This window comes from Entamoeba invadens (assembly GCF_000330505.1).
Source record: "Entamoeba invadens IP1 unplaced genomic scaffold scaff_1105074726207, whole genome shotgun sequence".
Taxonomy (NCBI): Eukaryota; Evosea; order Mastigamoebida; family Endamoebidae; genus Entamoeba; species Entamoeba invadens.
In genome coordinates, this window is record NW_004440419.1 from 11,607 (window position 1) to 18,685 (window position 7,079).

The following is a 7,079-nucleotide window of genomic DNA, read 5'->3' on the forward strand; positions in this document are numbered from 1 at the left end:
TTTTAATATAATGCATTTAATTGAAACGTCATTTATCTTATAAAAATATTATTCCAATTTTATCATATTGTCATTTTGTAAACTTATCTATTGGAATTTAATTTCATTAATATTGTGTATAAACACTCAATTTATATTGTTTATTGTTTTATGGTATAATTTTTAATTGTGGTAATATTTATTTAATAAATCCGATTATTAAGTATAAACAAAATTTCATTTTGCGATATTTGAGAAACGTGTTCTTAACTTAATAACTCTTGATAAAGAATAAATAAAAATTCAATTTATTTGTTTTGTAAGCTTTAACTAATTAAATAGGTATTGTACAATTATAATCAAGTGAATAACAAAAATTTTTAAACTTGGTTTGTTTATTGTAAAATATCATAATATTATAAAATTGACAAAAACATAATATCTATTCCAAACCAAGTGTTGACTTGTACAAACAATTTTAATTATACACACGTATACATTAAACTGCACATGTGATTTTTTAATAAAATAATAATATCAACAGATTTTTCACAAAAAAATAATTTGTTGAAATTTACATTTAAAAAATGTGGATAATTTCGTTTTTTTGTTTTCACAAATACATAAAGCCAAATACGAGTTAATTTAAGCAAGATAATTATATTTCGCTTTTTCGGGCTTTCTGAGCTTTTTTCTTTTTTGAAGCAAAGTGTAAATGTTATTTCGTGTTTTTCTTTTTTTCTTGTATTTTTCAAGACAGGTTTGGCTTCTCTGTATTGTTTCACCAGCAACATCCATTGAAATTTGATTTGTATTTAATTGATCAATTGTTTCAAAATCAAACAAGACCTTTTTAATTTCAATTTGGGCTTTGTCAATACCCAGATCATTGCCTCTTTTTTGAACATTGAAAACATGCAAATTTTCTATTTGTTGGATATCCAAATCAACATAACTTTCAATTTCAAATGTGTTTTTTTCGTATCAAATCTTCCTCAATTGTTGCCAGATTAGAAAGATATTCTGAAAGTGAAATACAACAGGTATAAAAACTAATAGTCAACTGTTTGATCAATTTATTTTTTGGTAATGAACATTACGGAAACTATGATCTTTGCCTTGAATCATTTGTCTTATCGCCATAATTACAGTGTTTTCGTTTTTTGATAATACGTTTATAAGCACGTTTAATGAAGGCTTTCTGTTAGGAAGTTTCTTGACCAAATCAGAGTGAAACGATTCACTCCTGTTATCAGTTCTCGTTTCAAAATTGAATTGGCACCAATATGATATGGGGTAAACTCCGTTCATCCACATTTTTTCAAAATACACATATAACTCTGACAACATTGAACACACGTTATTTTCAAATTTAAAACTGTTGTTTAAAACCACGTTTTTCATTTTGTTAAAAATAAAGGGAATGTCTGATTCTTTAAAAAAAGGCAAAGATATCAACCATTTCATTACCATTTTTGTCTGACTGTTTTTGATGTAGTACTGTATTAAACCAAGTTTGGTGATTCTTTTCCGAATATTTTGGCACAAATGGAACAAACATCCGTGGATTTTGCATTCGAAATTGTTTAGTACTTTAAGAACTGCAGTTTCAAAATCACACATTGTATTAATGTTTTTAGTAAACAACTTTTGTTGAAATAGTTCTTCATGGATTTCATTTAATTGGTTGAACAATTTCAAATAGTCTTCACTTGTTTTTTTTCTTCATTAGGCAATAATATAATGGAAATGACTGTCCGTTTAATAGTAAGCAATGTATGGTGTACATTTGAGAAAACTCTTCTGGACACAAAGAGAATGTTCCGTCCATACAGAGATATTCAATCGATCTCCCTTTTAACAACTGAAGTTTTGTTTTATTAGAAAATATCACAAAATCTTCGTTTTCTTTATAAACAAAGTGTTCACTATTGACTATGTTTTTGATGTTAGCTTCATTGGTCTTTCTCTTAATTTCCGTCGCTTCTCTAATTAAAGTACTTTTTCTTGAATGAGTCAAACTGTTTCTGGTAAATTGTCCACGATTTTCGCCGTAGAAATTCCCAATGCTGACTGTTCTTTAACAATGTTCTTAAAAAGTAATGTAGTTTGGTGTTTTTCAAGTGCATTGTGTGGATTGTGATAATGAATTGTTTTTGTTGGATCTACAAATTCATAATTATCAAAATGAACATGTTCATCTAAAATACTTTTCTGAGTTACTTGTATTTTGACTTCACAGCCAATAGTCTTACAACGATAGATTGAACTTACATCATTCGTTGGATTAAAAACGTAATTTCCCACAACTGGAAGTTGTTTGTAAAAACCCTGTTTTGTTGGTTTTTGGCTTTGGATTTGAAAAATTACTGGTTTTTTTTCTTCCATGATAATACCAGTTAAGATCATTTTTGTTTTATTTTACTTGAAATGAAATAACGAAACTGGTTGGTTGTTTAAAAATAAATTCATTTTATGTTTTATCTATTTTTACAAAGTTGAATTCAATAAAACTTTTGTTGAAATAAATATTTTTTCCAAATTATTTTTTCCGTACACCCACAAAATAAGCCTTAAAAAATAGGAATTAAAAAAAAGATGGGAAACTAAATAAAATTAATAATAGTATTTTTGGAGATTTTTCAACAGTTTTCAGTAATATTACATTTTTAATGGTCCAAATTTTTATTATTATCGTTTTAAGACTGATAATATAATTACAGATACGAGTCTAAAGTTTCGACGAATAATAAGGTTTCGTTTTATTATTTGAATACTATTTGAATAATAATGAACAAGGTTTTTAATTATTTTTAAAAAAGTTCAAATATAACTCTTATAAATAATTTTTACATTGGTATAAAAATTATTAATTATTAGTCGAAACCTTCGTACCACATTTGTATTATCAATCAAAAAATATTATTAATTATAGTATTTTTTTAAATAAAATAAAAAAACAGTTATTAAATATTAAAACCATTTTAACACAAACATAAAATTATTAGATTAAATAAGTTAAAAAATACAAAAGAAGTCTTATTCCATATTAGATTTTGTTTCTTATACATTAAAAAATATAGTTATTTTTATTTGATTTCAATAAATTATTCAGGTTCGAGAAGATACAACCTGTTTGTATGTTTTGATTTTGATTGGTCAGTTAACCCACAAATAAGCAAAACCCACAAATACGAAAACCTACAAATAAGCGACTTTGACTATAAAGTGCAAACAATATTGGAGGTCAATTAATGTAATTAATGTGTTATTACATATTTTTGTTTTATTTGACACAATATATATTATATTTTTTAAAGTAATTAATAATTAAAAGTATAATTATAGACTTTAAAAAAATTAAAAATGGTTTAATTTTTTAGGGTTTTTAAATTTTATTGTAATATAATTATAATTATAATATTTTGGACTTTTTGGCTTATTTATATAATATTTTTTTATACTTTTCAGGTTCGGACTTTTTGGCATAATCCCAAAAAAAAAAAAATAACACTTTTCAACACAAGCAAGACAACAATTTTTATTTTGAATAATTTATAAGTTTTTTGAACAACAAGAAAATGCTAAAAATAGCATCAAGTTAAATTAATGATATGTTTGAACATATCAGAGATTCTGGTATGCTTCAATTTAAATCTTTTCAACTCACAAAAAGAAATTAATTGATTTAAAGCTTTTTGTAATAATACAGTCTAAAGAGCCTAGCATAACAATGCTTCGTTTGGTTGAAAGCATTAAACTAACAATAAATTGATTATTTTTTCAAAAATATAGTAATTAAAAAGAACACAAACACATTAATCAAGCTAAATTATAATTAATGTGGTCGGCTTTTATTATGATTATTAAAGCCAAGTGTTTTTAGAGTACTTGGATCTTGTAATTCTATATTCAAATAATGTTGCCAAAATACATTTGTGAGATTTGTTAAAGCTTACAATGTTTGAAACTTTCTAAATTTTTTTACTTGGTCTATTACAAAACAAAAATAATCAAAGCTTTTTAATTCAACAACTGATAGTTTTCATTTATATATATTTTTATAGTTAAAATATAGTTTCTAATGGATTTTTGAACCTTTAACTGTTTATTATTAAAAAATATAACGGAAACAAATAATAAAAAAATGTATAGGAGTTGAATTTAAATCCTATAAAATACTTGATGTGTCACTTTATTTATTTATTATTAAATTGAATGATAGATAAAAATATTATAACATTCTATACAAAACTATAAATTATACTATAAAAACCCTTGAAATAATACAGACTTATCATTAAAAAAGATTGAATAACAGAGCAAACATAACACTTAACGTTTTACCTTGATTTTAGAAAACTTAAACACTATCTTTGAACTTAAAATAAGATGTTTGTTCTTTGTATTAAATTAAATTGAATTAAATTGGAAATATATATTAACAAACTATAGGCGGCTAAGTGCCGCACCTACCCGACGGAACGCCTTCTATGTTTCCACCACAGCAAGTGGAAACCAACCAACTTTCGCCGATTGAACGGTCTCAATTCGAGATAGTCATTTTGGCATGGTTTCCGGGGTGTTTGTTGATTATGACAAATAACGTGAAGATCTTGAAATTAAATGATTTTGTTAGTTTTATGTTATTTTTGATTTGGAAAAAGAAAAACATAATATGTAAAAGAATATGTTATTGGTATGTTTATTAATGTTCTATTTTGAGATTTAATTTTTGAAGAAGATTTAGCCATTATTTAGAAGATTCTGAGGTGTACAACGTTTGGGGACTGAACAACGTTATCCGACTGACTCTATTATTTTTTATGTTTTAAAAACAATTCATAAAACGGACAGATAGCAATTAAAAATGAACATTAAATTACGTATAATATATAAATACATTCTTTTTAAATAACTCTTAATTATCAATTAATTTATGTTATAATAAAACAAAACAGTATTTGCCCTTAAAACATCAAACAGATTGTAAATAAACAGAAGAAGTGCAACTTCAAGATTGAGACAATCAAATTTTACTTCTTATTTTAATAAGTTCAATAATTATGCAATCGTTTAAATTATTAAATAAGGCAAATTGAAATGTATCAAACATTAAACTACCTTTTTAAGTTATTTATATATTGTTTAAATTGTTTTCGTGTTTTGTATTATATTTTTTCTGGTTTAAAAAATTGTAGAACAATCCGATTAAAACAAATTAAATAAAGTGTTTTGGGGTTATTAAATCCATCTAAAATTATAACTTAATCTATGTGATAAACTAGTCTCTTGTAACAAGTAAAAAATACCATACAATAATTATAAATCAACACTAATTATGTTAATGCTTATGTAGTTTTTAACACGAACGATTTAAATACAATAATTTTGTCAAAGAAAAAACATTTTATTTTATTTATTAAAATACAATTAAACTACAATAATATATATATATATAAATACTATAAAATCTTTAATGAAATTATTATATATAAAAATAAAGAATAAAATAATTATATGTTGTTATATAAATATTATAAACCGTTTTAGCTTGGTCAATTTTAATGTAAAAATAATTGAAACTATTTTTTAATACATTTAATTTCAAAATTTAATTGAAAAATTCAAATAAAATCAATAATAAATAGTTTATTTATCATAATGTACTATAAATGAATAGTTTAAAAGTGTTGTTGATATAACCCGTTTAGATTTTTACAAATACTAAAATCAAAATGATAAACTATAATTTTGCAATTTTATAATTATTTTAATTAAAAATTTACTAGAAAACACTGACCATTAAAAGTAAATTAATGTAGTTTAATTACTATAAAATGGCCAAATCAATATTTGACATTTTTAAAAAATATAAACAATAACAAATTTATTATTATGATAAAAAATAAATAACTATTTTATGGGGTTGACCTTTCCCATCCTCACCCCGTCTATTTTAAGAAAAATCGGGGTATTTTTTTGTTAAAAATATTCATTTTTGTTATTCGAAACATTCCAAAAATGTTTTAAATACTATAATTTTTAATTTTTGTTATTTATTTATTTATTTATTTATTTTATAATAACAATTTATTAAATGTATAGTTTCTTAGATTTGTTATTGTTTTGTTTAAAATAATAACCATTATTATTATATTAATAATATCAATTAATTTTTGTTTTACTCAATTTTTAGATCAAACTCATAAAACACGATACCGATGTTGATTCACAATGTCAAATATGATTTCAGGGATATGGAAAATGTCGAAACACCCCCTGAAATTATCAACAACATCACAAAAACCGTTTTTGATATCAACATCGTTTCCAAACAAATGAGTGATGCATCAATGATTGCTGCAGGTGGTGTTCAATACTCATTGTTCAAAGCAAGACATACTGATAAAAACAAGAGAATATAGAATTTTGGTTGTTATTCAACAAAATGTAATTGTGGTATTAATATGAAATTTTCGAAGACAAAAAAAGTGTTAGATGAGATCATGGTCATTGGAAAACACAACCACAGTTTCGACTTTATTCCAAAAAAACATTCACTACAACATTTCAAAAGAGCAACATGATGATATTTTAGCATATGCCAAGGCTGGAATGAAACCTGCACAAATGAGTCTTTCAGTAAATACTAAAAGGGTACGAAAAGTCACACAAAATATTTATGACATGGTAAATTCTCTAGAATCAAAGAAACTTTCCATTTATTGTGATGAATTGGGTGATTTTACAACTTATTTTGTAAAAAATTTTAGTGGACAGTTTGTTTCGTGTTTTTTTCTTAATACTATTTTGGTTGAAAGTGTTCATGATATCATATTCATTGATGATACTGCAACCACAAACTATTTCAACTTTCCATTAGTTGTTGGAAATTTTGCCGACAGAACAAACAACACACAAATTTTATTTTTTGCCATAATGAGAAACAGGACAACACAATCTTTTGAAAATCTCTTTAAATTTGTCAAACAAAACAATATTGTATTTAAAAGTGTTTTTTTGTGATCGTTGTGCTTCTCAACTCAATGCACTTGGTAACGTTTTTCCATCGTCAAAATATTGCATTGTGTTCGTCA